The following is a 14854-nucleotide window of genomic DNA, read 5'->3' as shown; positions in this document are numbered from 1 at the left end:
GTCTAATAATTTTCCTTTTTATGTTTTTTTTCTGATTTTGGTATCAAGATTTTATTAGCTCCTAAAATCATCAAGATGCTTTCCTTCTTTTTCTAATCTTTGAAACCATTTGAATAGAGGTTGTCTATGAAGATTTCATAAATCTTTCCCACTAAATCTTTGAGCTTTCTTGCAGGTAGATTTAGAAACGGGAATTCAGTTTATTTAATGGTTATAGATATATTCATGTTCTAAATTTTTTGAATCAATAGTTTTTGTAATTTATATTTTGCTAAGAAGTATTTATTTTACCTAAGTTTTTAATGTTCGGAAAGGATATATGACTATACTATTCTCTTAGTATTAAAAAATTCTACTGAAACTATAATTATAATCTCATTCATAGTCTCGTTTTTCTTTTTTTTCTCCACTATCCATTTTACTAGCAATTTACCATTTTTGTTTGATTTTTATGACCCTTTCTATGATTCCTTTGTATACAGGTCTCTTGTTAGCTCTAATATTATACACGTGACACATGTTTTTTTCTTCTTCATTTTCGTTTTTTTCTCCGTTTGTTTTCTATCAAAGCCTTTTCACTTGGGTAAGGAAGACTACAGGAAAGAACTTGCTAGTCCTTTATCTGCTGTAGACTGGCCAGATGATTTGTGCACAAATGTGATGTGATGAGAAGCAGGTGAGCACAGAGACACTTCATTGAGGGTTTTCATTTCATTGCCAGGTAGCCCTCCCACAGGGCTGCTGTGCCCACAATCCCAAGGTCTCCTCCCCCTTCTTGGAGTCTCCTCATGCTATTTCTACCATCAAGAGGGTTTTTTTTTTTTTTTTTTAAACTAAATTGGGCTGCCTCACCCACTCTGCCGCTGGCCTTTTAAAATAGAAAGGTTTCCTAAGGAGAATGATTTTCTTCTAGCCAAAGGAAAAACACCAGAGAGGCACACATGCCCTATGTAAAGAAGGAAGAAACCTATGCCCCAGAGGCACCTGAAGAACTTTCCCAGCAGGTTGTATTCTCTCGGGGTATTGTTTCACCAAAATGTATTTTTTGAACCAGTCTCTACATTAACAGACCAGGCAGTAAGTTTCCAACAGATCTTTCTGTTGATAGTTTTGATTACTCTCATAGAAAATTTCAAAGGCTTTTTGCCAGACGAAAGGGAACATGGGAAGGCAGAGAACTGGCATGACCAGCAATCCCTTTCTGAACAAATGATAGAGCCTAATGCAACGACAGCCAACTTGTCCATCCTAAGTGCTTCGTCAGTTATAGCTCTTGGACCACTCACTAGAGAACATCGGTAATCTAACAAAGTCTATAGTATCCTTTGAGATGATAATGGAAACTGTACTTGAAATACTCCTCATTAAAATTCTCTTCATTTTGCTGAAAATATTTTTTTTCTCACATTTGATAGCACCAGCTGTCTTTGAGTCTTCAGCTCTGCTGAAGTCATTTGAAGAAACAAATCTAGAGAAACACTGCTTGGCAGAGGGTAAGAGAGAAAGGTTACCGCAGAAAGCATTTGGATGACTATCCAGGAAAGGCAATGGCCTGAATGGAAGAGGGCCACAGGCAGGTAAAAACATTGAAGAAAGTGTATCACGGCATCCTTCATCTTTACTGAAACCATAGCATCCATTTCAATGTTTTTTTTTTTTTTAAGATTTTATTTATTTATTTGACAGAGAGAGCAAGAGAGCACAAGCAGGGGGAGCAGTAGAAGGAGAGGGAGAAGCAGGCTTCCCGCTGAGCAAGGAGCCCGACGCGGGGCTCGACGCGGGGCTCGACGTGGGGCTCGACGTGGGGCTCGATCCCAGGACCCTGGGATCATGACCTGAGCCGAAGGCAGATGCTTAACCATCTGAGCCACCCAGGCGCCCCTCTGTTTCAATGTTTTAAGAAGACTGTTCAAGTCTATTACCTTACTTTGATAAAGACAGCTCAGAACCCAATAAAATAGACTATGCTTGTATTATTATCTCATTTTACAGAGGAGAACACTGGCTCATTAGGAACACAGTACTTGTTTTGATGAATTAATTTCTGTGCTGAGCTGAATTCTGTCTTGGATTTCATGTTCTCGCTCCTTTTACGCTGGGCATACAACCTACGTTGGATTTGAAAGTTATTGTCCTAAAGCTGGTTGCAGAGCAGTCTCATTCAGACAGGTCTGCACTTGTCAGAAAGACAGGTCTGTCCAGGCTGACCTTGAATTTTGTTCTCCATTTCATCTTAGACCACAGGAGACCAAATAAAGAGAAAATAAAGTGTTGTATAGCAAATAACTTAGAACTTTTGAGTACATATGTCTTGTGTGGACAGAACTCCCCATCTGATGTCAGGACCACAGAGTAGGCAGTTATATATTAAGGCAGTTAATATATAATGAAGGCACGAGCAGCAATATTCCTTAAGATGGTAAGAGATAAAATCAATATATTCAAAAATATTCAAGGGGAAGTGGTAGGCAAGAAACTCCTTTACACTCTGACTTATGAAGAGGGGCTAAACATTGAAATACTTTTTAAATTAAATAATCTAATAATGTTTATTGATAAAATTAATATAATACTTCAATTATTTTAAATAAAAATGTAAAACATTCTTTTCACTAGATATTGAAGTTTTGGCATTGAGAAATTTAGTTATTTGAGACAGAGAAAATGAGAGACAGAGAGCATGAGAGAGAGGAGGGTCAGAGGGAGAAGCAGACTCCCCGCCGAGCAGGGAGCCCAATGCGGGACTCGATCCCGGGACTCCAGGATCATGACCTGAGCCAAAGGCAGTCGCTTAACCAACTGAGCCACCCAGGCGCCCCTGCCCAATATATTTTTTTAGAGTTTAAGGTCAATGCCTCTCATTATTTGAGAAGAGTGTGTACATGCATTTCTGTACTGTACATGAACATATTGGCACCGTGCATGTATTAACATTTTTAATTTTTCACATTCTAAGGGGATTATTGTAAAATAAACCATAAATTGGTAGGAAAGGAGAGAAAGTGGAATGTTTGATTTTTTAGAAAGGGGGAGCATGGCTGGCTTATTCCGTAGAGCCTGGGACTTACCTCCGGGTTGTAGGTTCGAACCTCACACTGGGTGTAGAGATTACTTAAAAAAAAAAAAAAACCAAACAACTTTTTTTTTTTTTTTAAAGAGGAGGATTTGAAAGATTATCTTAAAAAAGAAACCGCTTTAGATAGTAATTGACTAGCGGACAGGTCTTAGCCCTGAGCATCCTGTGAAAACCATAGGCCAACACAGTCAAGGTTCTAAGCAGTCGCGGGCAGCTGGTCACGTTCTGTTAATAAGCACACCTAACTGGTATCTCGAAAAGTGTCCTTTACGAGAAGTCTTCCCCTCCCCGCCCACTGAGGTTTAAAGGGACCTCTCCTTTCTGAAAGCCCGAGATTACCGAGCGACTACCATCAAAGCAGCCCCCCCCCCCCCCCCCCCGCCCCATCGCTGTTCCGCGTTTCTTTCTCAGACCTAGCTATCCGTCCAGCCGAGCGAGTCCCCCTGCCTCACTGCTGTCCCGGTCTCTTATGGGCCCTTTCAAAGGCAAGAGCGCGCTCAGCTTTTACCCCTAAACAGCTCCTTCTGATGCGTGGCGGCTCTAGCCCCGGAGCGAGAGGCCGAGAATTGCCCAAAGCCCGGAAATCCTGGGAAGCCAAGGGTGGGAAGCGGGAGGTGGCGCGGCTGGAAAGCCCCCGATGGACCGGGTGTTGTTATAGGACCTGGGCGATCCTCTGTGGCTGCCACTTTTCCCAAGAACGATCCCCAGAGCTTAGTCCGGCGCCGCTCCCGCCCACACCTCCAGGTGTGCATTCCCCGCCCTTAATTACGCTCCTAAAACTGATAGTTTGCACTTGCAAAGTTTCACTGGGAAAGCGGAAGAGAAATGTGTAACCCTGGCTGTGGAGAACTAAGCGAGCACAGTCACGCTTGTTTTGGTCTGCAGACCGAGTCAATGGACAACTCAGAAACAGAGACGTGTGCACCTTTCTAGCAGAAAAGTCGACTCTTGGTTTCTTTGCAGCCTCCAGTTAGAGGCTGTGCTGGGAGAAACTTGGTGTCTTCTGCGAAGTTGAGAAACTGAACTACGAGAAAGGCCCTACTTCAGGGGTTTTGCGGGCCCGCGATGTTTTCCAGAGCTTTGCGAGGGGGACGAGTAGAGCGACAAAATGAAAATGCACCGTGTGGGGGAGCCCACCCAGCCCAGCAAGCTGGCGGGCGCTGAGGCGAGCGCGGGAGGGGTAAGCATCCGAGCCGGCGGCCGCGGGTGGGTCACACGGGGCTGCGGAGGTGGGGGGGGGCGGTAAGATAGTGACGGGAGGCTTAGTGCCCCTCCGCCCCCGCCCCGCCGCCGGGGCGGGGAGGTGGCAATGAATGGGGGAAGGGGGGCGCCGAGGGTCGGGGCTCTGGGGGCGTCACACCAGCTGACGGAACGAGCCAGCGGGAGGGAGTCGGGGGTGCGGGAATTGCCGACTTGTGCTACGTGGAGCCGGCAGAAAGAAGGCGGAGGAAGAAAGGAGGCTGGCGTCCGCGCCGCGGCTCCGGCCCTCCCCCGGCGCCCCCTCCCCCGCCGCCCCGGCCAGCGCGCCAAAGCGCGAGCAGGCGGCCCGAGCGGCGGCTGGCGCTCCCCGGGTTGCGACTCCCCCGCCCGCTGCGGAGCGCTGCCCGGATCTTGGGCGGCCTGGACGCCGGCGCCGCGGAGCCCTCCCCGGCTTCCCCGGGGCGGGGGGGTGGGCGCAGGGGGCGGCCCCGTTCCGGGAGACCGCCGAGGGGGCGGGCGGAGGGCCGGGCGCGGGGAGCGAGCGCGCTGCGGGAGGCCAGCCGGAGGGCAGCGGCGGGCGCAGGTAAAGGGGCGGGCGCGGCGCGGGGCGGGGGGACGGCGCCCCCTGGGCGCGGAGCCAGTGGCCGCCGCGTCGCTTGCGCCGCCGCACGGCGCGCTCGGCTCGCACTGTCCTGGGGCAGACGGGCTTTGTGGCTGTGCGTGCGAGTGTGCGAGCGAGTGTGAGTGTGCGCGCGCGCGCGCTCGCCTGTGTCGGCTGTGGGTGGGCGTGCGCGCTTGCGAGCTGGCCTGCAGGAGGCGAGGCTCTCGTGGCCTCCGCCGCCAACCAGTTGACCGAGCCCCGGGAGGGAAGTTGCCGCAGCCGCCTGGGCCGCCGGCCCTTCCGTCCCCCGGCCAGGTCAGTGCGCCCCGGGGCCCGCGCTTTGTGCGGCGTCTGCGGCCCGGACCCGCCCAAGTGACACGTAGGTGGCCTCGGGTTACCTGGGTCTGGGTGGGAGCGCGAGAAGGCTTGCAGGGGGTGGGGGGCTCGAAATTACCCCAAAGCCGGGTCCGGGTGGACGTGGAGCGCCAGGGTTCCCCGCGCGCCGCAGCGCGGAGCTCCCGCACCACTTGCTTCTCACGGACGACTCCTTCGTCTCGCCCGAGCTGCGGACTTTCAGCTTAGTTTGTGTGCAGCCGCCTAACAAACACGCTCAGCAAGTAACTGGGAAATTGAAGGCAAGGGAGGGACCTGGCTTAGAGTTGGTAGTTTTGAAACCGACAGGCTCGTTTGGTTTGTGTAGGACTAGTTTGTTATGAATGGATTTAAATTTTATTCTTGTTTTTTCTTTGCTGCCATTTGGCCTTTGATTTGTAGGGGATGACGGCATCCAGGACTTGTTGCTGCCTTCGGTCTGGGGCCTGAGATTGTTGCTCTCTGTCGCTACTTCTTTCTTTTCTTGTTTGTTGAAATCTCTGGATTTTTCGTAAATGTGGGTTTTCAGCGAGGGCTTGCTTGTTAAAGTTTCACTGATTCCCATTGGAATAGGTGCATATTTGCAAACCTGAATATCGGAAACCTGTAACTGCAGTTATTAGGATAAAATCCTCTATTCCTTCAGGCTCTAACAGTCCTTGTTTTTCACCTATTTGCATAAGTGTTGTTTGCCCAGCGTAAGCATAACTGTGAAGCCAGTGGTCTGTGATTCAAAGCCTGCGATTCTGGTTAAAGGGAGACTGCACTGGGAAACCTTCTAATTCTCCTAAGAAGCGATTCACTTGTCAAATAGAAGACTAAACCCCAAGGGAAAAGGGTGTTTACTGGAGTTATGACTGTTTGGATTGAACTAAATTGCACACACACACACACACTCACTCTACCATCTAGTTGTTTCTGTCCTTGGTTCTCTAAATCTGGTAGGAGTGAGAAATTTGCCTCAAATGCAAAACTGTGAATAACGATTAGCACTGTATGTTAAGGCCGTGTTTTACTTGACACCGTTTAATTTGAGGATAAAGAAGCTAAGTAACAGTGCGTAGGGGGAAGGCAGGGGCTAGAATGAAGAGTGGGTTATTATAATGAGTCCCTATGCTCACAACGTCCCCTAGTGGTCCCACCTTAGCCAGTCAGGTCAGCTTGTTTTCATCTCGAGGTACTCATCTGGAAAATGGATGGATTTAATGATCTTTGCTGTTCTTTCCAGCTCCCCCAGGTAATTAGAACCTAGCGGTTGGTTATCCCATGGTAGAACAGTAGTGAGGGCAAGAGGGTCAAAGGTAGAAAAAAAAACTTGCAGTAGGAGATGCCCGGGGGGGGGGGGGGTAGAGGAAGAACCTAGACCTGGGGGTTGATTTTCCTCTATTTTTTATTTCCTCCTCCACAAGGGCATCAATAATACTCCCCCACATCCCCCTTAATCTTCCATTCTATTACAGTGAGTGAACTTGTTTAGCCTTAAAAGTGATGTGGAGTGGGGGTAACCTCTGTCGTCGGACCTGACCAACTTCCCATTTGCATTAGTGTCTCTCAGGCCCAGCAGCTGCCCAGTGCTGTGGGCACTCAGAGGATCTCAGTATCCCTGTAAATGATGGGGAAAAATACAGAGATGGGAAGGGCAGCCCTTTCAACAGCTTGTGTTGGAAACTTCTATTTTTGTTTGAAGCTAATATTTACCAAACAGAAATTTCATTTAAAAAAAATTATACCATAGATTTTCAAGGCTTTACTGAATTGGTTCTATTAGACTGGGAAATTCAAGGAAAGTAAAACTCTTACTTGCTAAGTCTTTTTGATACATAATGACACTTAGCCTGAAGTTAGTGATTTTTAGGGCCAAGAATCTTATTTCAAATGCTAAGTAAGGAAAGTTGCAATCTGGGCAGAATACACTGTATCATTTTCACTGGGAAGCTCCAAGTGTTCAGCAAATAACAAGACTTAAAATTTAGTCTGAGGTCAAGATTTTAATATCTGTGCTTAATGTGTGGCTGGTCTTCCTTTAGTTTTTTTGGTACCCATATGCATACACACTTGAGGAGCATGATTTATTTTAAAAGTGAAGTGTGATGTAATAAAACTGGGAACATAGCTTTTGGTTTGAAGTCTCAAAGTTTGCTCTGGCCTTGTTAACTCAGCCTCATACTACTTGGTTTCTTGTTTTTACATATCATGTTACCCCCTCCCTCCCAAATCCCTATTGTGTTATTACGTAGGTATCTCGTGGAGAACTATGGATATCTTAGAAGGTTGGGAGAAAAGGAGAAAATCGTAATTAAATAAGCAATTACTGAATTCCTCCTATAGAGGCGGACACAAAGATGCTAAAAAGAGCGGCAGTGCAGAGGGAAAACATGCAGCTAAGTTCAGTACATAGTAGCTGGATGGCATAACTAGGTGTCAGCTGTAGAATCCAAGAACCCTTGGCATGCTCGGGAATGGAAAATAAACTTCTGACTCTGGGGAAGACTTCACAGAAGGGCCTTGAAGGGTGAAAATGATGCGTCTCTTAAAAGATGAATGGTGGAGAATGAAGATGTAGTTGGGGTAATGAAGGGGTAATGAAGGCTGGAAAGGGACCAGGCAGTAAATTAGGGGGGACCTGGGATGTTATTTTAAGAAGTTGTGCTACGTGGGGTTGGGAAGGGCTAAGTATTAACCCCCAAAATGCAGGAAGACAGTGGTAATGCCTACTGGGGCATCGTGAGGGGTGAAATGTGTGAAAGGACTGAGCTTTGATTCCTTTACATTTCGTTGTAATTCATGGCCAGTGAATGTTAGGGCACCGCTACCAGCTCATCCAGATTATATAAAAATGATAAAATAAATGACACATAGTTTCCTCCTCCACAGTCCTCCCAAACTGATAGTGGCCTTTTGAGAAATTTCACTGAGCAGAAATTAATGATGCTTGTGAGGCCTTTTGAGCCTGTGAGTTAAAATCACTCGCCAGGCACAGAGCTGACCAAGAAAGCCTTTTGTTTTGTTTAGGGAAGGGCCTGCGAGTTAATGCTAATTTAAACATGACTCGGATGGCAACCAGCATTCTTGACCCTGTTTATCTTATACATAGTATTTAACTACAGCGGTTGAATATTTGTCGTACAGAAGAGAAAGAATTATTACTAGTTTTGAAATGGGGCTAATGCCCTTGTAAAGGGGAGGAGGAAATGATCCAGGGAGGAGGTTGGGGAGAGAGCACTACTTTGGGTACTGCAGTGAGGGCTGACCCAACCCTGAAAATCCTTTAATTGTAATTCCAATAGAAGTAGCTTAATGGTGTAGATGAATACTTCTTTAAGAACCTCCTTCCCGATCATCTGCTTTTTTTCCTCCCTGAATCTCTAGAGCTAAGGTGTCTAGTTTATAACCTCTCAGATAGGAAGAATATCTGTGGGGTCCATCTGAGAGAGAGGCATTTGGCTGCTCTGTCGGTTTCTTCTCTTACCACAGTGCCTCCGTGTCGCAGGTGGGCGTGGACGGCTTTTCAGCTGTATGTCACAGGTGGAGCTGGTCTGGCTAAGGCTTCTAATTGCCTTGAATCGAGATGCTGGGCTACCCAGGAGCCTTAATAAAAGATTAGGTCAGGGGCTTTTCACTATCTTCTGAGTACAATTTGAATGAAGGATCCTCCCACCAGTTTTATCTTTTGCAAGGGAACTTGGGTTTGGCATGTTTAATTAGTTAATTTGAAGGAGCCCAGGGTTAGTATACTCTTGTTTCTTAGAAGGATACTTTTTTTTGTTGTTTCTTTGGTTTTTAGGGAGGGAGGTAAGAGAGGGTGGTGGTGATTGTGATTTTATTTAAATGCCCTGACATTTTTTCCTGCAGGTTGGTATGATTTCACAGTAGCATTGTTGTTACTGACTTATGGAGATTGGGCAAAGAAGATTGTCCTAATACTTTGATGTTAGCTCCTGTCATCCGATCGGTTCTATAGAGACTTTAACCTTGAAGTTCATGTAAAATTCAGATTTCTTTCAGAGATGAAAGAGGACTGCTGTACTGTGTGCATGGATCTAGGTTATAATTTTTTTATTTTTATAGTACTGTTTTGAAAAAGTGCTAGAAATGACAGGGCAGACTCTTAACTTTAGTCCAGTGCTGAAACAAACATGTATAAGCCTGAATGAGCTAGATCAGGCTGTGTTTGTTGTATTTAATATGGAGATAAAAGAATTTCAAAACCAGCCTCTTTCTTTAAAAAAGATAGTTTGACCCATAACACCTGGTCATGGGTCTCTTTGGGGGTGGGATTTCCCAGGTTGAAACCGTTAAAATGAATTTTGTTCATTATAACCATCAGAGGTGCCTATGCTTATGAAGGTTTAGGACTTACTACCGTAGAGAGTGCTACTGTGAACCATTTCTTTGTGGCAAGTTTCCCTTTATCCATCTTCTTAAATATCAAAACAATGGACTAGATTCGATTTCATGTAAATCCGTCCTCCGTTTTCTTTCTCTGTGTTTAAGTGTTTCTCCTTGACCAATCTTTAAGCTGCCTTCACTCTGAAATTCTGCCCTAACAGAAGGATATTCCTGGCTCTTTGGAAGGAGAACTGATTCAGGGGCAGAGGAGACAAGTTCTCTTCAACCCTAGCAGCACTCAAGTGACTGCCTGCTGTATAATAAGCATTGTGCTAGGAGTCCAGACAGGACTGCTACCCTCCAGGAGGTGCAGACATGTTAACAGATTGGTGTAACAAGTGATTCAGTGTAGCAAGTGTGATGAGCGAGGTGAGCGAGATGAGCCCATGGCAGTATGGGAACACCAAGCAGAAACACCTTACCTTCAGGGGCGTGGTGGTGGTCAGGGTCAGGGAAGACTGCTGAAGGGTTAGGATTTGGAAGGACCCTAGCAGATAAATCAAGGAACCTAAAAGAGAAAAAAGGGATCAAGATAGAGGGAATCGAAAGGCTTTGTATTTGGGTAAGTCAATATTTCTCTCTTTTTACATCTGTAAAATGGGAATAAGACCTGACATCTGCTTGCCAATTCTAGTGTTCATTTACTTGTTCCTTAATCTTTCATTTGTTCAGTGGTCTATAGATATTCGTTGCACACCTACCATGTACTGGGAAACAGAAAACAAGGATGTTTTTTCATCTTTTCAGGGAGTTCTGTCATATTTTTTTTTTTTTTTTTTAATTTATCTATTTGACAGAGATAGCGAGAGCAGGAACACAAGCAGGGGGAATGGGAGAGGAAGAAGCAGGCTTCCTGCTGAGCAGGGAACCTGATGTGGGGCTCAATCCTAGGACCCTGGGATCATGACCTGAGCCGAAGGCAGACGCTTCTATCTGGTCTATAGATAGAAGGTGCCCCTTCTATCATATTATTTTAATGGAAGTTCTTTTGAAATGCTTCAAATACGGAGCATGCTTATTGAATTATTCTTCCATTTGAGTCTCAGTGGCTTCAGGTAGGTTAGCCTTTCGCTCATAAACAGGAGAAGGAGACAGAGCCTGGTATTCTCATTGTCATTTGATAAACTTGAAATGTTTTGCCGAGATTTACCTGTTTGTGTCAGATCTAGAGACAGCTCTAGCTGTGTCTTACCTGTAACCTTGGCTTGCTTCCATCTCAATTTCAATATTTTTATGTTTTTGAGAGATTTTATTTATTAGAGAGAGAGCATGGGCAGGGGGGAGGGCAGAGGGAGAGGCAGAAGCAGACTCCCCGCTGAGCAGGGAGCCTGACACGGGGCTCCATCCCAGAACCCTGAGATGATGACCTGAGCCAAAGGCAGACGCTTAACCCACTGAGCCACCCAGGCGCCCTCATTTTGGATATTCTTAATTTTGACCCAACTTGTGTGTTTCTATATTCAGTTTATGATTTACTAGAATAATTCAAATCTAGTGTTCGTTGGGGAGTCCGTTGTTATGAGGCCACACTATCTCTGTACTTTGCTGTTAATGTAGTTTACTTGTTTAGATCACTGGGGAATGAACACAGTAGAAAGTGTTCGAACCAGAAGAAGGTAGCTGCATTCATTTACAAAAAGATGTGGATTTTGTAATCATTCAAACAATATAGAGGTGTCTAAAGTACATGTAATAACCTCCCTCAGTCCCTTTAACCTTAAGCATGTGATGTAGCTCCTTTGTGAGCAATTTGTTACATAGCCTTCCATACTTGTACTTCTCTTACAGATCTACAAACTTGTTTGTGTATGTAGATACTTACATGTGTGCGTGCAGGTCTGTTTATAGATACCCAAGGACCTGTGTGTGTGTGTGTCTGTGGGTGCACACACTCGCTCCTGCCTCTGCTCTAGAGAGTCTGTTAGGAAGGCTGCCACCGTGGCTCAGACCTTTGAAGTCCCAGGAGCATGTGAATCTTCAGAAACAGACCTCCACGCACACATATAAATGGGACTTCTTGAATCGGTGCAGTATGGTATTACTCAGTGAGGTTTCTATCAGAGAGAGATGAATGTCTGGCTGTTATGAACAGAGAACAAGAAAACTATTTCCAGCTGTGTGACAACCGAGACAACAAATATCATTGCAGAGAATGTTATTCTCACAAGGACTGTGCTTCATCTGGGTCTCGGGTGAGGGGAGGAGGGGCCTTTCGGAGCACGTGTTTGGCATCTGCGAACCTTTTGTTAGGTGAAAAACAAGGCGTCTGGGGTAGGCCCGTCCAGCTCTCCAGCAGAGAAGATAGGTGGAGTTCCTTATTCCAGGCAGGTTTCATGGTGCGAGTTTTAAGCGAGGAGCCCCCTTCCGAGGCCATAATCAGACGGTAAGGTGGAGGGCTCTCGCTAAGGGAGACTCACAGCCGAAACAGAATTGCCTTTTGTGAAGGCGCCGCTTTGCCATCTTGGGCTGTGATTTGTTGGAAGAGGGGTTATTGTCCCGTCCAGAAAATGAGGCATTCATTCTGTACTCAGTATTTATTGTAGTTCCGTACAGAACTGCTTGCTGTCCTTGGAGTAGACACGGAGACCTAAAAGTTCAAAGGCTAGGGCAGGATAACTGACTTCCAAATTCGGCAGAATCTGGTTCCCTTGTCACTTTCTCTGAGCCCCAGTCAGTTCAGTTTCATGCGGCCGAAATCTTGGAGCACTTCTGTGGTGAAGTCCTTATGCTTGGCTCAGGAGACTAAAATAAAATAATAATAATAAAGCCACCAAGAAAGTATGGTCACTGCTCTCAAGTAGCTCATAAACATGGAAAGCCATGGAAATAAATGCCTGAGATCGGGCAGACAGTGATAAATATTTTAACAGAGTGCCATCTGAACATCTGAGGATGGAGAGAGTAACTCTGCCTTGGAGGTGAGGAAGGATTTGCAGCAGGATTCTGGCCTCCGTGCCCAGTTTGGCTGAGAAGCTCATTCCACATGGAAGCGTAGAAGGCGCAGGCGCTGCGGGTGAGTGACCGGTTAGGGTTTGTGGCAGAGTTAGGTAATGCTTCGGGTCAGTCTTGCAGTGCCAACAGGCAGAGCCATTGGGAACCAAACAAAGAAAAGGGCATGTCGATGCCATTAGCAGATGGGACATGACAGTATAAGAATTCTTCCAGTGAGGCATGTTGGTTTTAGGCAGAGATTTTGAGCTGGTGGCTGGAATTTGAATTTGAAGCTTGGCTGAGAGGTCAGAGCTTGGCAGTATTGGGGAGTAATTGTTATATATCAGAGTAAATACCAGTGAAATTTACAGGATAAGCTGAAGAGCACTTTTAGAGTGAGAAGAGTGGTATATATATATTTTTTAATATAAAAATATAAAAATTCTCCTCCAGCTTTATTGAAGTATAATTGACAAATAAAACGGTAAGATATTTAGTGCAAATGTGATTTGATGTACATGCACATTGTGAAAGGGACCCTCACCCTCAATATACTTGGTGTTTTAACAAGGACAAGATGTATTTTGATTCTTTAGGCTGTTTTTCTCTCTAGCAGGTGACTGAAATAGTCTTACAGGCTGTCACACATTCACTGAGCGCCCACGATGGCTTTTCTTGATGAGGTGGTCCTGGGATGATACAAAGAGGATGGAGTTCCAGCTTGATGTTCCTTTGGGTGCATAAAAGCTCCCGAAACAATCCATTCCGGCAAACGAAAAGACAATTCTGAAACTAATTAGAAGGCTAGTGGTGGTTTGGGGGCTGAGAGGAGTTGCAAAATATAGTTTTAATTTACTGCAGGACTAACAGCAGTGAAAGTCCTATTACTGTCGTTGCTATAATAAAAGAGAAGCTGAGAAACTTAGCAAAACTCTGGAAACCCTATTAGCGTAAAGACCAGATGTAGGAACCCCAACACGTTTGTTGTGGGGATTTATAAAATCTGGTCTAGTACATGTAAGCTTCCATTGCCTGATGAAGGTAAAAGTAGGATACAGTATAACTTTGCTGTTTACTTGTTTTTTTTTTTTTTTTAATTTTCTAATTGTGTATTTCCATTTTGTATAATTACATTGGCATGGCTTCCTGCATGTGAGCTAGAACAAGGATAAATCTGTTCTTAGTCGTTTTCTCTCTAGGCCATTATGATTCTTTAAAATTACACTCTTTTCCATTTGATAATAAAAACAGTACGTGCTCATTTTAGAATTTGGAAAGTATAGGAGACTCAGCCATAGTGCTGTCCTTCAAAAATAACTTCCTCATTCCATTTTGGGATCATTTCTTGGAGTTTTTCAAATATTTGATCTTCCTGAATAGTCAGTAGCATTCTGTGTTGTTTCTTAAGTATACCTGGCATTAAAATCTTCCATTTTTAATTTTCAGTGACAACATGGTAGTCACAATGTTTAATTAGTTCCCATCTCTGCTTGCTTCTAATCTCTTTATTTTAAGGGTGTATGCTTCTCTGCCATCTTTCAGTGCTGGTGTTCCCAGAGCTTCAGCCTTGCTCTGAACAGTCTCCATGGGTGAGCTTATCTACACAGCGGACTGTGGTTCCCAGGCCTTTGCCATGGACTGTGACTTCTCCCTAGAGTTCTCTGTTCCCTGGTATCCATATGCTTGCTCTCTTTCCATTTTTAGGTCTCAATTCAAATGCCACTTTGTTAGTGCAGCCTGCCCTAATGACTACATTTAAGATTGTATGACCTTTCCCGTTTATCCGACATGCCTGATTTTTTTTTTCCCCTCCACTGTATTTTTTGACTTTTGACTTTTGACTTCTTAAACAAGGGAAAGTGGTTTTTTAAATTTTTCTTAGTTACTGCTCTTTTCCCCATGCTTAGTACAGTCCCTTGCACATAGTAGAACTCAGATTTTCTGAAGAAAAAGTCTTTTGAAAGGACATTTTATGAATTAAAAATTAGTATACTGAGCATGTTATAATGCATAACCTGTGGTCTTGAGTGCTTGGGATTTACAATCTAGGGGAGGAGGCAGCCTTGAACAAGTAACTCACAGTGTGATTGGAATGATTGAGAAAAGCAGGGTGTCCTGGAAGAGTGGAGTAGGGAGACCAGCTTTGGGAGGGTGGGAAGAGTTTTTTGGAGAAAGCTGTATTTATACTGAGGTTGGAAAGATGAGTTGAATTAGTTCAGTGAAACTGGGAGGATGGAAGAGGAAACAAGACCTTGATACAGAAAAGGAAGGGGTAATTTGGGGAA

The 14854-nt window shown here is 45.1% G+C and overlaps 1 protein-coding gene across 13 annotated transcripts in view; it reads left to right on the top strand.

Moving 5' to 3' along the window:
• LPAR1 (lysophosphatidic acid receptor 1) overlaps nt 1–14854 on the top strand; it is a 297361-nt gene that overhangs the window by 157351 nt on the left and 125156 nt on the right. The window contains exon 1 of one of the 13 annotated variants that reach the window (XM_045882916.3): nt 3599–4256. The exons of 7 other annotated variants lie outside the window; for them this stretch is intronic. The gene's annotated coding sequence lies outside the window, so the exon portion shown is untranslated. Of the gene's footprint in view, nt 1–3598; nt 4257–4608; nt 4860–4988; nt 5257–10633; nt 12652–14854 lie in introns of those variants that run through there. 5 more of the 13 variants (XM_045882904.3, XM_045882912.3, XM_045882910.3 and 2 more) reach the window with 5 other exon arrangements.

This window comes from Mirounga angustirostris, unplaced genomic scaffold (genome assembly GCF_029215605.1).
Source record: "Mirounga angustirostris isolate CCGP_5_RB_7025 unplaced genomic scaffold, mMirAng1.0.hap1 SCAF_15, whole genome shotgun sequence".
NCBI lineage: Eukaryota > Metazoa > Chordata > Mammalia > Carnivora > Phocidae > Mirounga > Mirounga angustirostris.
This window is presented reverse-complemented; position numbering and strand designations above follow the sequence as displayed.